The 23856-nt window shown below is 44.9% G+C and overlaps 1 non-coding gene across 1 annotated transcript; it reads right to left on the reverse strand.

The window, feature by feature from the left end:
- Positions 1-1866: 1866 nt before the first annotated feature.
- On the reverse strand, positions 1867-2026 carry LOC120967728 (U1 spliceosomal RNA). The gene has a single exon (XR_005761449.2). It is a non-coding gene; the product is annotated as a U1 spliceosomal RNA (small nuclear RNA).
- Between the last annotated feature and the right edge of the window lie 21830 nt (positions 2027-23856).

A 23856-nucleotide genomic window follows, 5' to 3' on the forward strand; every position in this document is an offset into this window, starting at 1 on the left:
ACGAGGCGGCGGGGTCGGGCCCCCACGCTCCGATCCGATCTGGATCGGGGGGAAGGCAGAGGAGGAGTGGGACGAGGGGGAGGGAGTGGGGGCGAGTGGGAGTAGTGGGGGTGGCGCTAGGTCACGGGGAGGGGAGGAGGCCTAGTAGGCCAGGGGGTGCGGGAGTGGGTCGGCTGGGCCGACTGGCTCCTTCGGCCAACTGGGCCAAGGCCCAGTCTGGGGTTGTCTTTTATTTCTTTTTACTTATTTCTTTACTGTTTTCATTTGAAGTTTCTTTTATTTTAGTTTTATAAAATACCCAGTCAGCACCTAAATTAGTATTGCTAATCAGTCCACTGCCACAATTATTTTGGCACACTACTAATTTAGTTTTATTATTATAACTTTATAAAGGCGTCTAATTAATTGTTTTTGCTGTCATTTCTATTACTTTAGTGCATTTAAATATTTTATTAAAAGATAATTTATCCACCAACATTTACGAAGGATTATTTGACACATTAGGAACAATTTAGTTTTGACTTTTGAAAACTTTAATTGTTTAACTTAAATTCAAATTTTGAATATGAATCGTTACGAACTAACGCGAGATTATCAACAGTAATCTGAGGTGAGATGGCATCATTAACGTGGGGTTACTATAGCCTAATTATCCGGGCGTTACAAGTAGAGGAGAGGGGGAATTTGGTTACCGGGGTGGGAGGCGTTCATGGCAGTGATGATGTTGGCAGCGATCTCATCGAGCTGCGAGGTGGTGACGCCCCTGTAGATGCATGCGCATACCTTCTACCCGACAAGCGCGGGATCGTAGTGGTTCTGGTTGAGGTCGTACGCGAGCTTCTTGAGACATGTCGTGATCTTGTCGAAGTGCACCACCTCCAACCACACACCGCCCTTCACCACATACATCTTCTCCACCACCTGGCCGGCCTTCGGTCAAACATTGAGCGGGCATGGGTCATAGCGAGCGGCAGGAGGGGCCCAGGGTCCGGGAATTGGAGAACAAGGGGAGATGGCGGTGAGGGATTTGGAATGGCTCAAAGGGACCGACGCATGTGTGGTGCGATGATTTTGAAAAGAAAGGATGAAGGGGGTTATGAGAGTGGGAGGAAGGGTGGAGAAGTGCTTTGGAGGAGGAGCGCTGGATTAGTGGAGTATTTTCACAATTTCACGTGTGGTTTTATGTGGGGGCGGTTGGTTATGGTGGAAGCCCGTGCGACTGCTTATGTGAAGCGAGACACCATATTTCACTCACAGTGAGAGCACGGGAGCGTGTCATGTCCTCCGTCTGTCAGCTCCATCAGTGGTCCACCCTATTTGAAAAGCATGAACTTCATTCGCTAGTTGCCAAATAAATTGACTACGGATTGTTTGATCTTCGCATGAATCGGAATAAAATTTCATTTTTGTGTGGAAAAAATTCTACTCTTCATAGTTCTCGTTGCCTCTTTTAGCGAATGTTGCCTAGCTGAAGAATGGTATTGCTTCCCGTAAGTTACTGGTCACATCGCAAGCCCGTGATTAAGCTTACCACCTATTTATAACAGTTTAGGGTCTTGCCTTGTTTTGAAGATTTCTTCGCAAGGAATATGATGAATCAAATCAGATTTGTAATACCGCTATTCAATATAGCATTGAAAACTTGCTTGGTTTAGTGCCAAAGTTTGGTATTGGCCCAAATATTGGCTGGCTACAAAATTCATGTGGCCACACTCACATAGAGTTGTATGTTTTGGAAATTCTTGGCATTGCAAAACTTTTAATAGCAAAAAAATACCATGTATACTTGCTTGACCAAGTAGAAGCAACTTGAAAACGTGCATAGGTGCAATGATCAAATTCTAAAGTTTAATTTTGATGGATTGGCAGGGGCCGCGCGAGCGCATACCCCCTCTACCATAAATTTTGACGTCCATTCTCCCAATTGGGGAGATGATAGACCAACATGCTCGCCAAGTGCAATGTGAGCCATTGATCTAGGCCACGACCCTTCTTGATCAGTCGTAAACCCCGTCTAGGTATTTAAGTTGCACTAGTGCTCCGTGGGCTAGTTATATACACCAGCTCTCCCACCTCCGCCTCTCTCGCTAGCGAGGTGGTACTAAACTAGACCAGATCGAGTGTCGCACAGTGATGGCCTGACCCATCTGCCAGTTTCCTTCTTTATGTTTTTTCATTCTATTTATTTTTTTCCTTTTCACTTTTCTTCTGATTTGTATTTCCTTCTTCATCTAATTGGCATTTATGTTTCACTTTTTAATATTGTCTACATGTTTTCCTCGTACTATAAAATCCCTTTTTGGTGTCATTAAAGTGAACTTTTTAAAGAGGGTTGGAGCAGATAGTCTTCGAGAATGGAGTCATTGTGTGAGTAGCCACCATGACCATGTGTGAGTACTTTCCATAGGACCTTAGGGTCCGCTCGCTCTCTCTCTCTCTCTCTCTCTCTCTCTCTCGCTCTCGTGATTCAGTACAAAATTCCCGTGAGCTGCCTCACATGATCGGGATCAATGCTATGTAATCGGTTGTGTGTTTGTTGGGATATGATAAATTGTCACTGTATGATCAGATTCTTTGATTGAATTATATTGAATCTTCTGAAGTTTCTTTCCTGCATAATTAAGTAGCTATGTATGCTCTCCGATCTATTTGCTGTCCCTGGCCAAGTTTGATAGGTAGTTATTTAGTGGTGGTGATGCAAAACACCTACTCATCTATCTTGGCCAGAGAAGACTCATAGACCGGAAAGCATAAAATAGGTATTTAATTATGCAGCAAATAAACTTCAAGAGATTCAATAGAAATCAATGAACAATCTGATCATAAACCCTCAATTCATGGGATCCCAACAAGCACACCACAAGAATTACATCGGATTGATCTCATAAGAGAACATGGTATTGAAGATCAAAGATTCAGAGAGAGAAAACCATCTAGCTACTACTATGGACCCATAGGTCCTGTAGGAACTACTCACACATCATCATGGAGGCAACAAGGTTGATGAATATGGCCACCCCGATGGTTTCCCCCTCCGGTGGAACTCCGGAGCAGGGCTCCAGATGGGAAGACTTCTGAACACAGGCTTACAACAGCAATAAAATTATATTAGGTTTGTTTTCGAGATCCATCTATTTTCCGTTTCGTGTTTCCTTGCCTGAGTAGGTCTCGAAAAAAAGAGTCTGGAGACCCCCGGGCAATTTTTAGGCCAGAATTTTGGCAACCAAAAATATTTTTTAGGCTTTTCTGAGTCTTTTGAGCCACGTGCCATCATAGTGATTTTTTGTCGCACTTTTTCATCGTCGCTGCCCTGATTTCTGAAAAAATAGTCAAAAAATTTCATGCCCATCCTGTCATTTTGACCTCAGAAGAGTTTTGAACACTCGCCATTATAGTGATTTTTCGCAAAAAAAAAGAAAAAAAAAGAGGAGCGCATAAAAAAGAGCGCCAAAAAAAACAGAGCAATTTTTTCCCAAAGTGTGCTTTTCCCTTGTTTACGTGCAGCGCCGTGATTTTGTTCGTGTTCTAGGCTCGCATCTCTAGTACTGTCTAGCCTAGGACCAACAGAGTACCGTCGTTGAGCGTTTATTCAACTTTGCATCTCTGAATTGATTATTGCTGACCCTTTTTGCTACCATATTATAAGCCTTCCCAGCTCCACATACATCTACGTCGTGCGTTTGACTCTCCCTGGGGATTTCTCTATCCAAGCTTTGAGAGTTTTGACTACAACGGTTGCCGCTCACCACCTGCTGCTTGGTAAGAACTGGTAAGAATTTGAGATTTGCTTGACGGATTTGTGACGCCCCACCATTTTCTAGTAGTCTGTAGGATCATATTCTTGTGTGTTTCTATTGCTGCTAACCATGGCAGGATCACAAGTCGATGAGACTGACTGGGAGAACATGAATAATAAGGAGTTGCATGATAAATTTCAGCAAATGATGACTGAACAGGTGCAAGATGTGCTGAACAATTTTGAAGAGGCCATGGATAAGATAACTGGCTTTGAGAAGACGTTCGAAACAAAGCTCGATAACAAATTTAATGAAGTTCTTGCGCGTCTTCCACAACCACCACCGGCTGCACCTGCCGCACCTGTGCCACAACAACAACAACAATGACTACCTCCACGTCGCGAAACAGCCCTCCACCGAGCGAGCCGTGTCCCTCTTTAGCCTGGCTAAACTGTTGGTGCTGCTGTTGATACTTCTGTGGCTCCTGCTGCTGATGAGGAGGAGGATGATTATGCGGGAGATTACGAGGATGAAGTTGATAAAAATCAGAACTACATGCAACCACCAACACCCGGTCGTCCACATGCAAATAATCGCAATGGTAGGGCTGCATTACCAGCTCAGGTACGAGATCATGACCATCTTCCTAAACTGAAATTGAATATTTCACCATTTGAGGGTAAATATGTTCCTGATATATATCTTACTTGGGAGTTAGAAACCGAACAACGTTTTACATGTTTAGAATATCCCGAGGAGAGACGTGTTGCTGCTGCACTTTGTGCTTTCACTAGTTTTGCTTGTGTGTGGTGGTCTGAACATCGTAGGTTATATCCGAATAATCCAACTACTTGGGCTGCTTTGAAAACTGCTATGCGTACTCGTTGGGTTCCACCATATTATGAACGTGAATTACTTCAAAAATTGCAGCGTTTAAGACAAGGAAAAAATTATGTAGAGGAATATTATCAGGAATTACAAACTGGCATGATTAGATGTGGTATTGTTGAGGATAATGAAGCTATGCTTGCACGTTTTATGAGTGGATTAAATAGAGAGATTCAGACCATTCTAGAGTATAAGGAGTATAATAATATCACTCGTTTATTCCATCTTGCTTGTAAAGCTGAACGTGAAGTGCAGGATCGACAAGCATTGGCGCGAACTAACTTTTCTGCAGGTTGACCTTCATCATGGACACCACGTACATCCTCTACTTCCATTGCACCATCACCTCCATCAGGTGCCACCTCCAACCGTGATACAAGAAAGCAGGCACAACCACCACTATCTGCCAAGAGCACACCTGTCGGGCCTACACAGAGCTCTTCTTCTTCCATGGCATCAACAGGGCACACAAGTGATATTATTTGTCGTCATTGTAAGGGAAGAGGTCATTGTGCGAGAGAATGCAAATCTCAGCGTGTGATGATTGCTTCTGAGGATGGTGGGTATGAGTCCGCTAGTGACTATGATGAGGAGACTTTGGCTCTTATTACACGTGAAGAACACGGTGGAGATGATTCTGATCATGAGACGCAATACATGGCTCCTGAAGATGCTGACATGTATGAATGTTTGGTTGCTCAACGTGTTTTGAGTGTGCAGGTTACACAACCTGAGCAAAATCAGAGGCATAATTTGTTCCATACAAAGGGAGTTGTGAAGGAACGTTCTATTCTTGTCATCATAGATGGAGGGAGCTGCAACAACTTGGCTAGCATGGAGATTGTGGAGAAGCTATCTCTCACCACAAGACCACATCCACATCCTTACTACATCCAATGGTTCAACAACAGCGGCGAGGTTAAGGTAACACGTACTGTTCGTGTGCATTTTAGTATCTCTACATATGCTGATTATGTTGATTGTGATGTGGTACCTATGCAAGCATGTTCCTTATTATTTGGTAGACCATGGCAATTTGATAAAAATTCTGTACACCATGGTAGAAACAATTAGTATACTCTTGTTCATAAGGATAAAAATATTACTTTGCTTCCTATGCCTCCTGATTCCATTTTGAAAGATGATATTAATAGAGCTAATAAAGCAAAACAGGAGAAAAATAAGAGTGAAAATCAAATTGTGGCAAAAGAATTTGAGCAACAAATGAAGCCTAATAATAAACCATCTAGTGTTGCTTCTGAAATTAAATTGAAAAGTGCATGTTTACTTGCCACCAAATCTGATATTGATGAGCTAGATTTTAGCAAATCTGTTTGCTATGCTTTCGTGTGCAAAGAGGCATTATTTTCATTCGAGGACATGCCTTCCTCTTTGCCCCCTGCTGTCACTAACATTTTGCAGGAGTTCGCCGACGTCTTCCCACAAGACGTGCCACCGGGATTACCACCTATTCGAGGGATTAGGTGATCAAATTGACTTAATTCCCGGTGCATCGCTACCCAACCGTGCACCATACCGTACCAATCCAGAGGAGACGAACGAGATTATGCGTCAAGTACAAGAGCTGCTCGACAAAGGTTATATACGCGAATCTCTTTGTCCTTGTGCTGTTCCTATTATACTAGTGCCTAAAAAGGATGGTGAAGGAAATATGCCCTAGAGGCAATAATAAAGTATTATATATTTCCTTATATCATGATAAATGTTTATTATTCATGCTAGAATTGTATTAACCGGAAACATAATACATGTGTGAATACATAGACAAACAGAGTGTCACTAGTATGCCTCTACTTGACTAGCTCGTTAATCAAAGATGGTTATGTTTCCTAGCCATAGACATGAGTTGTCATTTGATTAACGGGATCACCTCATTAGGATAATGACGTGATTGACTTGACCCATTCCGTTAGCTTAGCACTCGATCGTTTAGTATGTTGCTATTGCTTTCTTCATGACTTATACATGTTCCTATGACTATGAGATTATGCAACTCCCGTTTACCGGAGGAACACTTTGTGTGCTACCAAACGTCACAACGTAAATGGGTGATTATAAAGGTGCTCTACAGGTGTCTCCAAAGGTACTTGTTGGGTTGGCGTATTTCGAGATTAGGATTTGTCACTTCGATTGTCGGAGAGGTATCTCTGGGCCCACTCGGTAATGCACATCACTATAAGCCTTGCAAGCATTGTGACTAATGAGTTAGTTGCGGGATGATGTGTTACGGAACGAGTAAAGAGACTTGCCGGTAACGAGATTGAACTAGGTATCTGTTGGGGAACGTAGCAGAAATTCAAAATTTTCTACGCATCACCAAGATCAATCTATGGAGTTTACTAGCAACGAGAGGGAAGGAGTGCATCTACATACCCTTGTAGATCGCGAGCGGAAGCGTTCAAGTGAACGGGGTTGATGGAGTCGTACTCGTCGTGATCCAAATCACCGATGATCCTAGCGCCGAACGGACGGCACCTCCGCGTTCAACACACGTACGGAGCAGCGACGTCTCCTCCTTCTTGATCCAGCAAGGGGGGGAGAGGTTGATGGAGATCCAGCAGCACGACGGCGTGGTGGTGGAAGTAGCGGGATCCCGGCAGGGCTTCGCCAAGCGCAAGCGGGGAGGAAGAGGTGTCACGGGAGGGAGAGGGAGGCGCCAGGGCTTAGGTTTTGCTGCCCTCCCTTCCCCCCACTATATATAGGGCCAAGGGAGAGGGGGGGGGCGCAGCCTTGGCCCTTCCTCCAAGGAAGGGTGCGGCCAGGGAGGAGTCCTCCCCCCCCAAGGCACCTCGGAGGTGCCTTCCCCCTTTAGGACTCTCCCTTTTCCTTATCTCTTGGCGCATGGGCCTCTTGGGGCTGGTGCCCTTGGCCCATATAGGCCAAGGCGCACCCCCTACAGCCCATGTGCCCCCCCGGGGCTGGTGGACCCCCTTGGTGGACCCCCGGACCCCTTTCGGCACTCCCGGTACAATACCGATAAAGTGCGAAACTTTTTCGGCGACCAAAATAAGACTTCCCATATATAAATCTTTACCTCCGGACCATTCCGGAACTCCTCGTGACGTCCGGGATCTCATCCGGGACTCCGAACAACTTTCGGGTTACCGCCTACTAATATCTCTACAACCCTAGCGTCACCGAACCTTAAGTGTGTAGACCCTACGGGTTCGGGAGACATGTAGACATGACCGAGACGTTCTCCGGCCAATAACCAACAGCGGGATCTGGATACCCATGTTGGCTCCCACATGTTCCACGATGATCTCATCGGATGAACCACGATGTTGAGGATTCAATCAATCCCGTATACAATTCCCTTTGTCTATCGGTATGTTACTTGCCCGAGATTCGATCGTCGGTATCCCGATACCTTGTTCAATCTCGTTACCGGCAAGTCTCTTTACTCGTTCGGTAACACATCATCCCGTGATCAACTCCTTGGTCACATTGTGCACATTATGATGATGTCCTACCGAGTGGGCCAAGAGATACCTCTCCGTTTGCACGGAGTGACAAATCCCAGTCTCGATTCGTGACAACCCAACAGACACTTTTGGAGATATCTGTAGTGCACCTTTATAGCCACCCAGTTACGTTGTGACGTTTGGTACACCCAAAGCATTCCTACGGTATCCGGGAGTTACACAATCTCATGGTCTAAGGAAATGATACTTGACATTAAAAAAGCTCTAGCAAAACGAACTACACGATCTTGTGCTAGGCTTAGGATTGGGTCTTGTCCATCACATCATTCTCCTAATGATGTGATCCCGTTATCAACGACATCCAATGTCCATGGTCAGGAAACCGTAACCATCTATTGATCAACGAGCTAGTCAACTAGAGGCTTACTAGGGACATGGTGTTGTCTATGTATCCACACATGTATCTGAGTTTCCTATCAATACAATTCTAGCATGGATAATAAACGATTATCATGAACAAGGAAATATAATAATAACCTATTTATTATTGCCTCTAGGGCATATTTCCAACAGTCTCCCACTTGCACTAGAGTCAATAATCTAGTTCACATCACCATGTGATTAACACTCACAGGTCACATCACCATGTGACCAACACCCAAGAGTTTACTAGAGTCAACAATCCAGTTCACATCACTATGTGATTAACACTCAATGAGTTCTGGTTTGATCATGTTATGCTTGTGAGAGAGGTTATTAGTCAACGGGTCTGAACCTTTCAGATCCGTGTGTGCTTTACGAATATCTATGTCATCTTGTGGATGCTACCACGCGCTACTTGGAGCCATTTCAAATAATTGCTCTACTATACGAATCCGGTTTACTACTCAGAGTCATCCGGATTAGTGTCAAAGTTCGCATCGACGTAACCCTTTACGACGAACTCCTTTTCACCTCCATAATCGAGAAAATTCCTTAGTCCACTAGATACTAAGGATAAGTTCGACCGCTGTCATGTGATCCATTCCCGGATCACTATTGTACCCCTTGACCAACTCATGACAAGGCACACTTCATGTGCGGTACACAGCATAGCATACTGTAGAGCCTACGTCTAAAGCATAGGGGACGACCTTCGTCCTTTCTCTCTCTTCTGCTGTGGTCAGGTCTTGAGTCTTACTCAATACTCACACCTTGTAACACAGCCAAGAACTCCTTCTTTGCTGATCTATTTTGAACTCTTTCAAAATCATGTCAAGGTGTGCGTTCTTTGAAAGTATCATCGGGCGTTTTGATCAATCTCTATAGATCTTGATGCCCAATATGTAAGCAGCTTTATCCAGGTCTTCCTTTGAAAAACTCCTTTCAAACAACCCTTTATGCTTTCCAGAAATTCTACATCATTTCGGATCAACAATATGTCATTCACATATACTTATCAGAAATGTTGTAGCGCTCCACTCACTTTATTGTAAATACAAGTTTCTAACAAACTTTGTATAAACCCAAAAACTTTGATCACTCCATCAAAGCGTATATTCTGACTCCGAGATGCTTGCTCTAATCCATGGAAGGATCGCTGGAGCTAGCATACCTTTTAGCATCCTTAGGATCGACAAAACCTTTCTGATTGTATCACATACAACCTTTCCTTACGAAAACTGGTAAGGAAACTTGTTTTGACATCCATCTGCCAGATTTCATAAAGGTAGCTAATGCTAACATGATTCCGACGGACCTAAGCATCGCTACGGATGAGAAAAACTCATCGTAGTCAACTCCTTGAACTTGTGAAAATACTCTTTGCCACAAGTCGAGCTTCATAGACGGTAACATTACCGTCCATGTTCGTCTTCTTCTTAAAGATCCATTTATCTCAATGGCTTGCCGATCATCGGGCAAGCTCACCAAAGTCCATGCTTTGTTCTGATACATGGATTCTATCTCGGATTTCATGGCCTCGAGCCATTCGTCGGAATATGGGCCCCCCATCGCTTCTCCATAGCTCGTAGGTTCATTGTTGTCTAGCAACATGACTTCCAAGACAGGATCACGCATTACTCTGAAGTAGTGCGCATCCTCGTCGTCCTACGAGGTTTGGTAGTGACTTGATCTGAAGTTTCATGATCACTATCATAAGCTTCCACTTCAATTGGTGTAGGTGCCACAGGAACAACTTCCTGTGCCCTGCTACACACTAGTTGAAGCGACGGTTCAATAACCTTATCAAGTCTCCACCATCCTCCCACTCAATTATTTCGAGAGAAACTTTTCCTCGAGAAAGGACTCGTTTCTAGAAGCAATTACTTTTGCTTCCAGATCTGAAATAGGAGGTATACCCAACTGTTTTTGGGTATTCTATGAAGATGCATTTATCCGCTTTGGGTTCGAGCTTATCACCTGAAACTTTTTCACATAAGCATCGCAGCCCCAAACTTTTAAGAAACGACAACTTAGGTTTCTCTAAACGGTGTCGTCTCAACGGAATTGCGTGGTGCCCCTTTTAAAGTGAATGCGGCTATCTCTAATGCCTAACCCATAAACGATAGTGGTAATTCGATAAGAGACATCATGGTATGCACCATATCCAAAAGGGTGCAGTTATGATGTTCGGACACACCATCACACTATGGTGTTCCAGGCGGTATTAATTGTGAAACACTTTCCACAATGTCTTAATTGTGTGCCAAACTCGTAACTCAGATACTCATCTCTATGATCATATCACAGACATTTTATCCTCTTGTCACGACGATCTTCAACTTCACTCTGAAATTACTTGAACCTTTCAATAATTCAGACTTGTGTTTTATCAAGTAAATACACTCAGCATCTACTCAAATCATCTGTGAAGTAAGAACATAACGATATCCACTGCATGCCTCAGCACTCATTGGACTGCATACATCAAAATGTATTACTTCCAACAAGTTGCTCTCATGTTCATCTTACTGAAAAACGAGGCCTTTCAGTCATCTTGCCCATGTGGTATAATTTGCATGTCTCAAGTGATTCAAAATCAAGTGAGTCCAAACGATCCATCTGCATGGAGTTTCTTCACGCATATATACCAATAGACATGGTTCGCATGTCTCAATCTTTTCAAAACAACTGAGTCCAAAGATCCATCTACATGGAGCTTCTTCATGCGATCTATACCAATATGACTCAAATGGCAGTGCCACAAGTATGTGGAACTATCATTACTATTTTATATCTTTTGGCACGAACATGTGTATCACTACGATCGAGATTCATTTTAGGTGCAAGACCATTGAAGGTATTATTCAAATAAACAGAGTAACCATTCTTCTCCTTAAATGAATAACCGTACTGCGATAAACATAATCCAATCATGCTCAACGCAAACACCAAATCTCGATAGCAGAGGGAGCATGCGATGCTTGATCACATCAACCTTGGAAACACTTCCAACACACATCGTCATCTCCCCTTTAGCTAGTCTCCGTTTATTCCGCAGCTTTTATTTTGAGTTACTAACACTTAGCAACCGAACCGATATCTAATACCCTGGTGCTACTAGGAGTACTAGTAAAGTACACATTCATATAATGTATATCCAATATACTTCTTTCGACCTTGCCTGCCTTCTCATCTACCAAGTATCTAGGGTAGTACTGCTTCAGTGACCGTTCCCCTCATTACAGAAGCACTTAGTCTCGGGTTTGGGTTCAAACTTGGGATTCTTCACTAGAGCAGCAAACGACTTGCTGTTTCATGAAGTATTCCTTTTGCCCTTGCCCTTCTTAAACTAGTGGTTTTAACTAACCATCAACTATTGATGCTCCTTCTTGATTTCTACTCTCGCGGTGTCAAACATCGCGAATAGCTCAAGGATCATCATAACTATCCCTGATATGTTATAGTTCATCACGAAGCTCTAATAGCTTGGTGGCAGTGACTATGGAGAACCATCACTATCTCATCTGGGAGATTAACTCCCACTTGATTCAAGTGATTGTGGCGCTCAGACAATCTGAGCACATGCTCAACGATTGAGCTCTTCTCCCTTAGTCTGCAGGCTTAAGAAACTTGTCAGAGGTCTCATACCTCTTGACGTGGGCACTAGTCTGAAATCTCAATTTTAGTCTTCGGAACATCTCATATGTTCTGTGACGTTTCAAAAACGTCTTTGGTGCCACAATTCTAAACCGTTAGCATCACGCACTGAACTATCACGTAGTCATCAAACGTGTATGTCAGATGTTTTGCAACATCTACAGACGACGCTGAGGTTCAGCACACCGAGCGGTGCATTAAGGACATAAGCCTTCTGTGCAGCAATGAGGACAATCCTCAGTTTACAGACCCAGTCCGCATAATTGCTACTATCAACTTTCAACTAAATTTTTCTCTAGGAACATATCTTAAACAGTAGAACTAAAGCGTAAGCTATGACATAATTTGCAAAGACCTTTTGACTATGTTCATGATAATTAAGTTCATCTGATTATTTAATGAACTCCCACTCAGATAGACATCCCTCTAGTCATCTAAGTGATACATGATCCGAGTCAAACTAGGCCGTGTCCGATCATCACGTGAGACGGACTAGTCATCATCGGTGAACATCTCCATGTTGATCGTATCTACTATACGACTCATGTTCGACCTTTCGGTCTCTTGTGTTCTGAGGCCATGTCTGTACATGCTAGGCTCGTCAAGTCAACCTAAGTGTTTTGCATGTGTTCCGAGGCCATGTCTGTACATGCTAGGCTCGTCAACACCCGTTGTATTCGAACGTTAGAATCTATCACACCCGATCATCACGTGGTGCTTCGAAACAACGAACCTTCGCAACGGTGCACAGTTAGGGGGAACACGTCTCTTGAAATTTTAGTGAGGGATCATCTTATTTATGCTACCGTCGTTCTAAGCAAATAAGATGTAAACATGATAAACATCACATGCAAATCATAAAGTGACGTGATATGGCCAATATCATCTTGCGCCTTTTGATCTCCATCTTCGAGGCACGGCATGATCACCTTCGTCACCGGCATGACACCATGATCTCCATCATCATGATCTCCATCATTGTGTCTTCACGAAGTTGTCTCGCCAACTATTACTTCTACTACTATGGCTAACGGTTAGCAATAAAGTAAAGTAATTACATGGCGTTTTTCATTGACACGCAGGTCATACAATAAATTAAGACAACTCCTTATGGCTCCTGCCGGTTGTCATACTCATCGACATGCAAGTCGTGATTCTTATTACAAGAACATGATCAATCTCATACATCACATATATCATTCATCACATCCTTTTGGCCATATCATATCACATAGCATACCCTGCAAAAACAAGTTAGACGTCCTCTAATTGTTGTTGCATGTTTTACGTGGCTGCTATGGGTTTCTAGCAAGAACGTTTCTTACCTATGCAAAAGCCACAACGTGATATGCCAATTTCTATTTACCCTTCATAAGGACCCTTTTCATCGAATCCGATCCGACTAAAGTGGGAGAGACAGACACCCGCTAGCCACCTTATGCAACTAGTGCATGTCAGTCGGTGGAACCTGTCTCACGTAAGAGTACGTGTAAGGTCGGTCCGGGCCGCTTCATCCCACGATGCCGCCGAATCAAGATAAGACTAGTAACGGCGAGTAAATTGACCAAATCGACGCCCACAACTACTTTGTGTTCTACTCGTGCATAGAAACTACGCATAGACCTAGCTCATGATGCCAATGTTGGGGAACGTAGCAGAAATTCAAAATTTTCTACGCATCACCAAGATCAATCTATGGAGTTTACTAGCAACAAGAGGGAAGGAGTGCATCTACATACCCTTGTAGATCGCGAGCGGAAGCGTTCAAGTGAACGGGGTTGATGGAGTCGTACTCGTCGTGATCCAAATCACCGATGATCCTAGCGCCGAACGGACGGCACCTCCGCGTTCAACACACGTACGGAGCAGCGACGTCTCCTCCTTCTTGATCCAGCAAGGGGGGGGGAGAGGTTAATGGAGATCCAGCAGCACGACGGCGTGGTGGTGGAAGTAGCGGGATCCCGGCAGGGCTTCGCCAAGCGCAAGCGGGGAGGAAGAGGTGTCACGGGAGGGAGAGGGAGGCGCCAGGGCTTAGGTTTTGCTGCCCTCCCTTCCCCCCACTATATATAGGGCCAAGGGAGAGGGGGGGCGCAGCCTTGGCCCTTCCTCCAAGGAAGGGTGCGGCCAGGGAGGAGTCCTTCCCCCCCAAGGCACCTCGGAGGTGCCTTCCCCCTTTAGGACTCTCCCTTTTCCTTATCTCTTGGCGCATGGGCCTCTTGGGGCTGGTGCCCTTGGCCCATATAGGCCAAGGCGCACCCCCTACAGCCCATGTGGCCCCCCGGGGCTGGTGGACCCCCTTGGTGGACCCCCGGACCCCTTTCGGCACTCCCGGTACAATACCGATAAAGTGCGAAACTTTTCTGGCGACCAAAATAAGACTTCCCATATATAAATCTTTACTTCCGGACCATTCCGGAACTCCTCATGACGTCCGGGATCTCATCCGGGACTCCGAACAACTTTCGGGTTACCGCCTACTAATATCTCTACAACCCTAGCGTCACCGAACCTTAAGTGTGTAGACCCTACGGGTTCGGGAGACATGCAGACATGACCGAGACGTTCTCCGGCCAATAACCAACAGCGGGATCTGGATACCCATGTTGGCTCCCACATGTTCCACGATGATCTCATCGGATGAACCACGATGTTGAGGATTCAATCAATCCCGTATACAATTCCCTTTGTCTATCGGTATGTTACTTGCCCGAGATTCGATCGTCGGTATCCCGATACCTTGTTCAATCTCGTTACCGGCAAGTCTCTTTACTCGTTCCGTAACACATCATCCCGTGATCAACTCCTTGGTCACATTGTGCACATTATGATGATGTCCTACCGAGTGGGCCCAGAGATACCTCTCCGTTTACACGGAGTGACAAATCCCAGTCTCGATTCGTGCCAACCCAACAGACACTTTCGGAGATACCTGTAGTGCACCTTTATAGCCACCCAGTTACGTTGTGACGTTTGGTACACCCAAAGCATTCCTACGGTATCCGGGAGTTACACAATCTCATGGTCTAAGGAAATGATACTTGACATTAAAAAAGCTCTAGCAAAACAAGCTACACGATCTTGTGCTAGGCTTAGGATTGGGTCTTGTCCATCACATCATTCTCCTAATGATGTGATCCCGTTATCAACGACATCCAATGTCCATGGTCAGGAAACCGTAACCATCTATTGATCAACGAGCTAGTCAACTAGAGGCTTAGTAGGGACATGGTGTTGTCTATGTATCCACACATGTATCTGAGTTTCCTATCAATACAATTTTAGCATGGATAATAAACGATTATCATGAACAAGGAAATATAATAATAACCTATTTATTATTGCCTCTAGGGCATATTTCCAACAGTATCGAGATACTGACGATCAAATCTCGGGCAAGTAACATACCGGTGACAAAGGGAACAACGTATGTTGTTATGCGGTCTGACCGATAAAGATCTTCGTAGAATATGTGGGAGCCAATATGGGCATCCAGGTCCCGCTATTGGTTATTGACCGGAGACGTGTCTCGGTCATGTCTACATAGTTCTCGAACCCGTAGGGTCCGCACGCTTAACGTTACGATGATAGTTTTATTGAGTTTTGATGTACCGAAGGAGTTCGTAGTCCCGGATGAGATCGGGGATATGACGAGGAGTCTCGAAATGGTCGAGACGTAAAGATCGATATATTGGACGACTATATTCGGACTTCGGAAAGGTTCCGAGTGATTCGGGTATTTTTCGGAGTACCGGAGAGTTACGGGAATTCGTATTGGGCCTTAATGGGCCATACGGGAAAGGAGAGAAAGGCCTCAAAAGGTGGCCGCACCCCTCCCCATGGTCTGGTCCGAATTGGACTAGGGAAGGGGGGCGCAGCCTTCCTTCTTTCTCCTTCCCCCTTCCCTTCTCCTACTCCCACAAGGAAAGGAGGAGTCCTACTCCCGGTGGGAGTAGGACTCCCCCCTATGGCGCGCCTCTCCCCTTGGCCGGCTGCCTCCCCCTTGCTCCTTTATATACGGGGGCAGGGGGGCACCCCAGAGACACAACAATTGATCCTTGAGATCTCTTAGCCGTGTGCGGTGCCCCCCTCCACCATATTACACCTCGATAATACCGTTGCGGAGCTTAGGCGAAGCCCTGCGTCGGTGGAACATCATCATCGTCACCACGCCGTCGTGCTAACGAAACTCTCCCTCAACACTCGGCTGGATCGGAGTTCGAGGGACGTCATCGATCTGAACGTGTGTAGAACTCGGAGGTGCCGTACGTTCGGTACTTGATCGGTCGGATCGTGAAGACGTATGACTACATCAACCGCGTTGTGATAACGCTTCCGCTGTCGGTCTACGAGGGTACGTGGACAACACTCTCCCCTCTCGTTGCTATGCATCACCATGATCTTGTGTGTGCGTAGGAATTTTTTTGAAATTACTACGTTCCCCAACAGTGGCATCCGAGCCTGGTTTTATGCATTGATGTTATGCACGAGTAGAACACAAGTGAGTTGTGGGCGATATAAGTCATACTGCTTACCAGCATGTCATACTTTGGTTCAGCGGTATTGTGAGATGAAGCGGCCCGGACCGACATTACGCGTACGCTTACGCGAGACTGGTTTCACCGTTGCGAGCACTCGTTGCTTAAAGGTGACCGGCGGGTGTCTGTCTCTCTCACTTTAGTTGAACCGAGTGTGGCTACGCCCGGTCCTTGCGAAGGTTAAAACAGCACCAACTTGACAAACTATCGTTGTGGTTTTGATGCGTAGGTAAGAACGGTTCTTGCTAAGCCCGTAGCAGCCACGTAAAATATGCAACAACAAAGTAGAGGACGTCTAACTTGTTTTTGCAGGGCATGTTGTGATGTGATATAATGTGTTGTATGAGATGATCATGTTTTGTAACCGAGTTATCGGCAACTGGCAGGAGCCATATGGTTGTCGCTTTATTGTATGAGATGCAATCTCCATGTAATAGTTTTACTTTATCACTAAGCGGTAGCGATAGTCGTAAAAGCAATAAGTTGGCGAGACGACAACGATGCTACGATGAAGATCAAGGTGTCGCGCCGGTGACGATGGTGATCATGACGGTGCTTCAGAGATGGAGATCACAAGCACGGTGCTTCGGAGATGGAGATCACAAGCACAAGATGATGATGGCCATATCATATCACTTATATTGATTGCATGTGATGTTAATCCTTTATGCATCTTATCTTGCTTTGTTTGACGGTAGCATTATAAGATGATCCTTCACTAAATTATCAAAGTATAAGTGTTCTCCCTGAGTATGCACCGTTGCAAAAGTTCTTCGTGCTGAGACACCACGTGATGATCGGGTGTGATAGGCTCTACGTTCAAATACAACGGGTGCAAAACAGTTGCACACGCGGAATACTCAGGTTAAACTTGACGAGCCTAGCATATAACAGATATGGCCTCGGAACACGGAGACCGAAAGGTCGAGCGTGAATCATATAGTAGATATGATCAACATAGTGATGTTCACCATTGAAACTACTCCATCTCACGTGATGATCGGACATGGTTTAGTTGATATGGATCACGTGATCACTTAGAGGATTAGAGGATGTCTATCTAAGTGGGAGTTCTTAAGTAATATGATTAATTGAACTTGAATTTATCATGAACTTAGTCCTAATGGTATTTTGCAAATTATGTTGTAGATCAATAGCTCGCGTTGTTGCTTCCCTGTGTTTATTTTTGATATGTTCCTAGAGAAAAATTATGTTGAAAGATGTTAGTAGCAAAGATGCGGATTGGATTCGTGATCTGAGGATTATCCTCATTGCTGCACAGAAAAATTATGTCCTTGATGCACCGCTAGGTGACAGACCTATTGCAGGAGCAGATGCAGACATTATGAACGTTTGGCTAGCTCAATATGATGACTACTTGATAGTTTAGTGCACCATGCTTAACGGCTTAGAATCGGGACTTCAAAGACGTTTTGAACGTCATGGACCATATGAGATGTTCCAGGAGTTGAAGTTAATATTTCAAGCAAATACCCGAGTTGAGAGATATGAAGTCTCCAACAAGTTCTATAGCTAAAAGATGGAGGAGAATCGCTCAACTAGTGAGCATGTGCTCAGATTGTCTGGGTACTACAATCGCTTGAATCAAGTGGGAGTTAATCTTCCAGATAAAATAGTGATTGACAGAATTCTCTAGTCACCATCACCAAGTTAGTAGAACTTCATGATGAACTATAGTATGCAAGGGATGACGAAAGTAATTCCCGAGCTCTTCGTGATGCTTAAATCGACGAAGGTAGAAATCAAGAAAAACTTCAAGTGTTGATGGTTGACGAGACCACTAGTTTCAAGAAAAGGGCAAAGGGAAGAAGGGGAACTTCAAAAAGAACGGCAAGCAAGTTGCTACTCAAGTGAAGAAACCCAAGTCTGTACCTAAGCCTGAGACTAAGTGCTTCTACTGCAAAGGGACTGGTCACTGGAAGTGGAACTACCCCAACTATTTGGTGGATAAGAAGGATGGCAAAGTGAACAAAGGTATATTGGATATACATGTTATTGATGTGTACTTACTAGTGTTTATAGCAACCCCTCAGTATTTGATACTGGTTTAGTTGCTAAGAGTAGTAACTCGAAACAGGAGTTGCAGAATAAACAGAGACTAGTAAAAGGCGAGGTGACGATGTGTGTTGGAAGTAGTTCCAAGATTGATATGATCATCATCGCACACTCCCTGTACTTTCGGGATTAGTGTTGAAACTAAATAAGTGTTATTTGGTGTTTGCGTTGAGCATGAATATGATTTGATCATGTTTATTGCAATACGGTTATTCATCTAAGTTAGAGAACAATTGTTGTTCTGTTTACATGAATAAAAACCTTCTATGGTCATACACACCAACGAAAATGGTTTGTTGGATCTCGATCGTAGTGATACACATATTCATAATATTGAAGCCAAAAGATGCAAAGTTAATAATGATAGTGCAACTTATTTGTGGCACTGCCGTTTAGGTCATATTGGTGTAAAGCGCATGAAGAAACTCCATACTGATGGGATTTTGGAATCACTTGATTATGAATCACTTGATGCTTGCGAACCGTGCCTCATGGGAAAGATGACTAAAATGCCATTCTCCGGAACTATGGAGAGAGCAACAGATTTGTTGGAAATCATACATACAGATGTATGTGGTCCGATGAATATTGAGGCTCGTAGCAGGTATCATTATTTTCTGACCTTCACAGATGATTTGAGCAGATATGGGTATATCTCCTTAATGAAACAGAAGTCTGAAACATTTGAAAAGTTCATATAATTTCAGAGTGAAGCTAAGAATGGTGTACACTCGAGCCTCCAGTTCAGAGTCAGACATCATTCCGGAGGTATGCCCGGACCCGAACCCCAACGCTAGATCCGGCCTTGAGCCAATCCAGACGTGCACTAGTCCGGAGCAGAACCTCGCAAGATTAGAGCCAGACATGACTCAGCCACCCATCAAGGATAGTCCGGGTCAACTGCAGGAGGGAATTCTCGAATTTTTCCCACCCAGCCACCACACCTAATACTCTACGGATTCTGGAAATCCGGACATATGGGATCTCATGTATGTCAAACAGCTGCCAAACGAGACAGTCCATCATTATTGGGCTAGGTTCCTCCTGGTCAAGAACAGGATGGCACCCGGCTGTGACAAAGAGATAATTAAAGCCTTCCAGTTTAACTGCAAGGACGAGGGCCTCTTAAACGCCCTCGCACGTCGCCGAATTCAAAGCTTCACCGAACTATCAGACATGGTACGCAAATATTGCACCATGGAGAACACGTGGAGGGTGCAACATATGAACATGGGGCCATCGCCCACCTCGCAGCACGAAAGGTCCTGCCCTAAACGGGAATATATAGATCGGTCGCTGGAGCGCGAGCCGGACGAAAAGAAGATTAGGCCTAGATCAGTGCTGGACGAACTGCTGGATAAACCATGCCTAATACACTCAGTCTTGCTAAACACGAACCCAACCCACAGACTTCGAGCCTGTTGGGTGGTAAGACAAGTAGCCAAATACGACGAGCCAATCTTGGGTCTCACACTTCCAGATAAGCAGTCCGCGGCCTCATCACTGGACCATAATTTCCTCATGGTATACGAGATGTTCGCCACAAATAATAAAAGGAAAAAGACTCTCGAGAGCTCAGCCAGATATATCAGGTAATGGCCACACAGCCTTGGGCAACCATGCCTATCACCTTCAACGAGAAGGACGAACCAAGCCCCCGTAACAACCACGCACTGGCCGCACTGGTCCTCGACCCCATTATCGATGGTTTCCGGCTAACCAAAGTGCCGATGGATGGAGGCAGCGGCCTCAACCTCATCTATGAGGATACTTTGGACAAGATGCAATTCAACAGCTCTCGCATCGAACGCAGTCATACCACATTCCGAGATATAATACCCGGTAGGGAGGCACACTGCTCGGGACGCATAACCCTGGACGTTGTGTTCGGCACACCCGACAACTACAGATCAGAACCCTTGCTATTTCACATTGTGCCGTTCCGTAGCAGATACCACACCCTTCTAGGACGTGAGGCATTCTCGAGATTTCAGGCCATACCCCATTACGGGTATGTGAAATCAAGATGCCACAGCCCAATGGGGTAATCTCGCTTAAAAGCGACCCGAGCAAAGCCTTGCAAGCCGAAAACAAGATGGCATCCCTCGCCCTAGCTAGAGGCACTATCCGAAGCCCTCGCGTCCAAAGACTTTGTTGGGGAATGCAATATTTCAAAAATTTACCTACGATCACACAAGATCTAACTATGAGATGCATAGCAACGAGACGGGAGAGTGTGTCCATGTACCCTCGTCGACCGAAAGCGGAAGCGTTTAGTAACGCGGTTGATGTAGTCGAACGTCTTCGCGATCCAACCGATCCTAGCACCAAACGTACGGTACCTCCGTGTTCAGCACAAGTTCAGCACGATGACGTCCCTCGAGCTCTTGATCCAGTTGAAGATGAGGGAGAGTTCCGTCAGCACGATGGCGTGGTGACGGTGATGATGAAGTTACCTGCACAGGGCTTCGCCTAAGCACTACGATGATATGACCGAGGTGTGTAACTGTGGAGGGGGGCACCGCACACGGCTAAGAGAAGACTTGTTGTGCCTTTGGGGTGCCCCTCCCACGTATATAAAGGAGGGGGGAAGAGGAGGCCGGCCCTAGAGGGGGCGCGCCAAGGGGGGAGTCCTTCTTGGACTCCCAGTCCAAGTAGGATCGCCCCCCCCTTTCCTATTCCAACTAGGAGAAGGAGGGAAGGGGGAAGAGGGGAGAAGGAAAGAGGGGGGCGCCACCCCCTCCTAGTCCAGTTCGGACCAACCCATGGGGGAGGGCGCGACCACCCCTTGATGCCCTTCTGTCCTTTCCCCTAAAGCCCATTAAGGCCCATTACTCTCCCGGGGGGTTCCGGTAACGTCCCGGTACTCTGGACAATACCCAAAACACTTCGGAACCATTCTGGTGTCCGAATATAACCTTCCAATATATTGATCTTTACCTCTCGACCATTTCGAGACACCTCGTCATGTCCGTGATCTCATCCGGGACTCCAAACAAACTTTCGTCATCAAATCAGATAACTCATAATACAAATCGTCATCGAACGTTAAGCGTGCGGACCCTACGGGTTCGAGAACTATCTAGACATGACCGATACATATCTCCGGTCAATAACCAATAGCGGAACCTGGATGCTCATATTGTCTCCTACATATTCTACGAAGATCTTTATCGGTCAAACCGCATAACAACATACGTTGTTCCCTTTGTCATCGGTATGTTACTTGCCTGAGATTCGATCGTCGGTATCCTCATACCTAGTGCAATCTCGTTACCGGCATGTCTCTTTACTCGTTCCGTAATGCATCATCCCGTAACCAACTCATTAGTCACATTGCTTGCAAGGCTTATAGTGATGTGCATTATCGAGAGGGCCCAGAGATACCTCTCCGATACTTGGAGTGACAAATCCTAATCTCGATCTATGCCAACCCAACAAACACCTTCGGAGACACCTGTAGAGCATCTTTAAAATCACCCGGTTACGTTCCAACGTTTGATAGCACACAAGGTGTTCCTCCGGTATTCGGGAGTTGCATAATCTGATAGTCAGAGGAACATGTATAAGTCATGAAGAAAGCAATAGCAATAAAAATAAATGATCATTTATGCTAAGCTAACTGATGGGTCTTGTCCATCACATCATTCTCTAATGATGTGATCCCGTTCATCAAATGACAACACATGTCTATGGCTAGGAAACTTAACCATCTTTGATTAACGAGCTAGTCAAGTAGAGGCATACTAGGGACACTCTGTTTGTCTATGTATTCAGACATGTACTAAGTTTCCGGTTAATACAATTCTAGCATGAATAATAAACATTTATCATGATATAAGGAAATATAAATAACAACTTTATTATTGCCTCTAGGGCATATTTCCTTCAGTCTCCCACTTGCATTAGAGTCAATAATCTAGTTTACATAGTAATGATTCTAACACCCATGGAGTCTTGGTGCTGATCATGTTTTGCTCATGAGAGAGGCTTAGTCAACGGGTCTGCAACATTCAGATCCGTACGTATTTTGCAAACTTCTATGTCTCCTTCCTTGACTAGATCACAGATGGAACTGAAGCGTCTCTTGATGTGCTTGGTTCTCTTGTGAAATCTGGATTCCTTCGCCAAGGCAATTGCTCCAGTATTGTCACAAAAGATTTTCATTGGACCCGATGCACTAGGTATAACACCTAGATCGGATATGAACTCCTTCATCCAGACTCCCTCATTTGCTGCTTCCGAAGCAGCTATGTACTCCGCTTCACACGTAGATCCCGCCACGACGCTCTGCTTGGAACTGCACCAACTGACGGCTCCACCATTCAATATAAATACGTATCCGGTTTGCGACTTAGAGTCATCCGGATCAGAGTCAAAGCTTGCATCGACGTAACCATTTACGACAAGCTCTTTGTCACCTCCATAAACGAGAAACATGTCCTTAGTCCTTTTCAGGTATTTTAGGATGTTCTTGACCGTTGTCCAGTGATCCACTCCTGGATTACTTTGGTACCTCCCTACTATACTTATAGCAAGGCACACATCAGGTCTGGTACACAGCATTGCATACATGATAGAACCTATGGCTGAAGCATAGGGAATGACTTTCATTTTCTCTCTATCTTCTGAAGTGGTCGGGCATTGAGTCTCACTCAACATCACACCTTGTAACATAGGCAAGAACCCTTTCTTTGACTGATCCATTTTGAACTTCTTCAAAATTTTATCAAGGTATGTGCTTTGTGAAAATCCAATTAAGCATCTTGATCTATCTCTATAGATCTTGATGCCCAATATATAAGCAGCTTCACCGAGGTCTTTCATTGAAAAATTCTTATTCAAGTATCCTTTTATGCTATCCAGAAATTATGTATCATTTCCAATCAACAATATGTCATCCACATATAATATTAGAAATGCTACACGGCTCCCACTCACTTTCTTGTAAATACAGGCTTCTCCAAAAGTATGTATAAAACCATATGCTTTGATCACACTATCAAAGCGTATATTCCATCTCTGAGAGGCTTGCACCAGTCCATAAATGGATCGCTGGAGCTTGCACACTTTGTTAGCACATTTAGGATCGAC

The sequence above is a fragment of the Aegilops tauschii genome, chromosome 6, assembly GCF_002575655.3.
Source record: "Aegilops tauschii subsp. strangulata cultivar AL8/78 chromosome 6, Aet v6.0, whole genome shotgun sequence".
NCBI lineage: Eukaryota > Viridiplantae > Streptophyta > Magnoliopsida > Poales > Poaceae > Aegilops > Aegilops tauschii.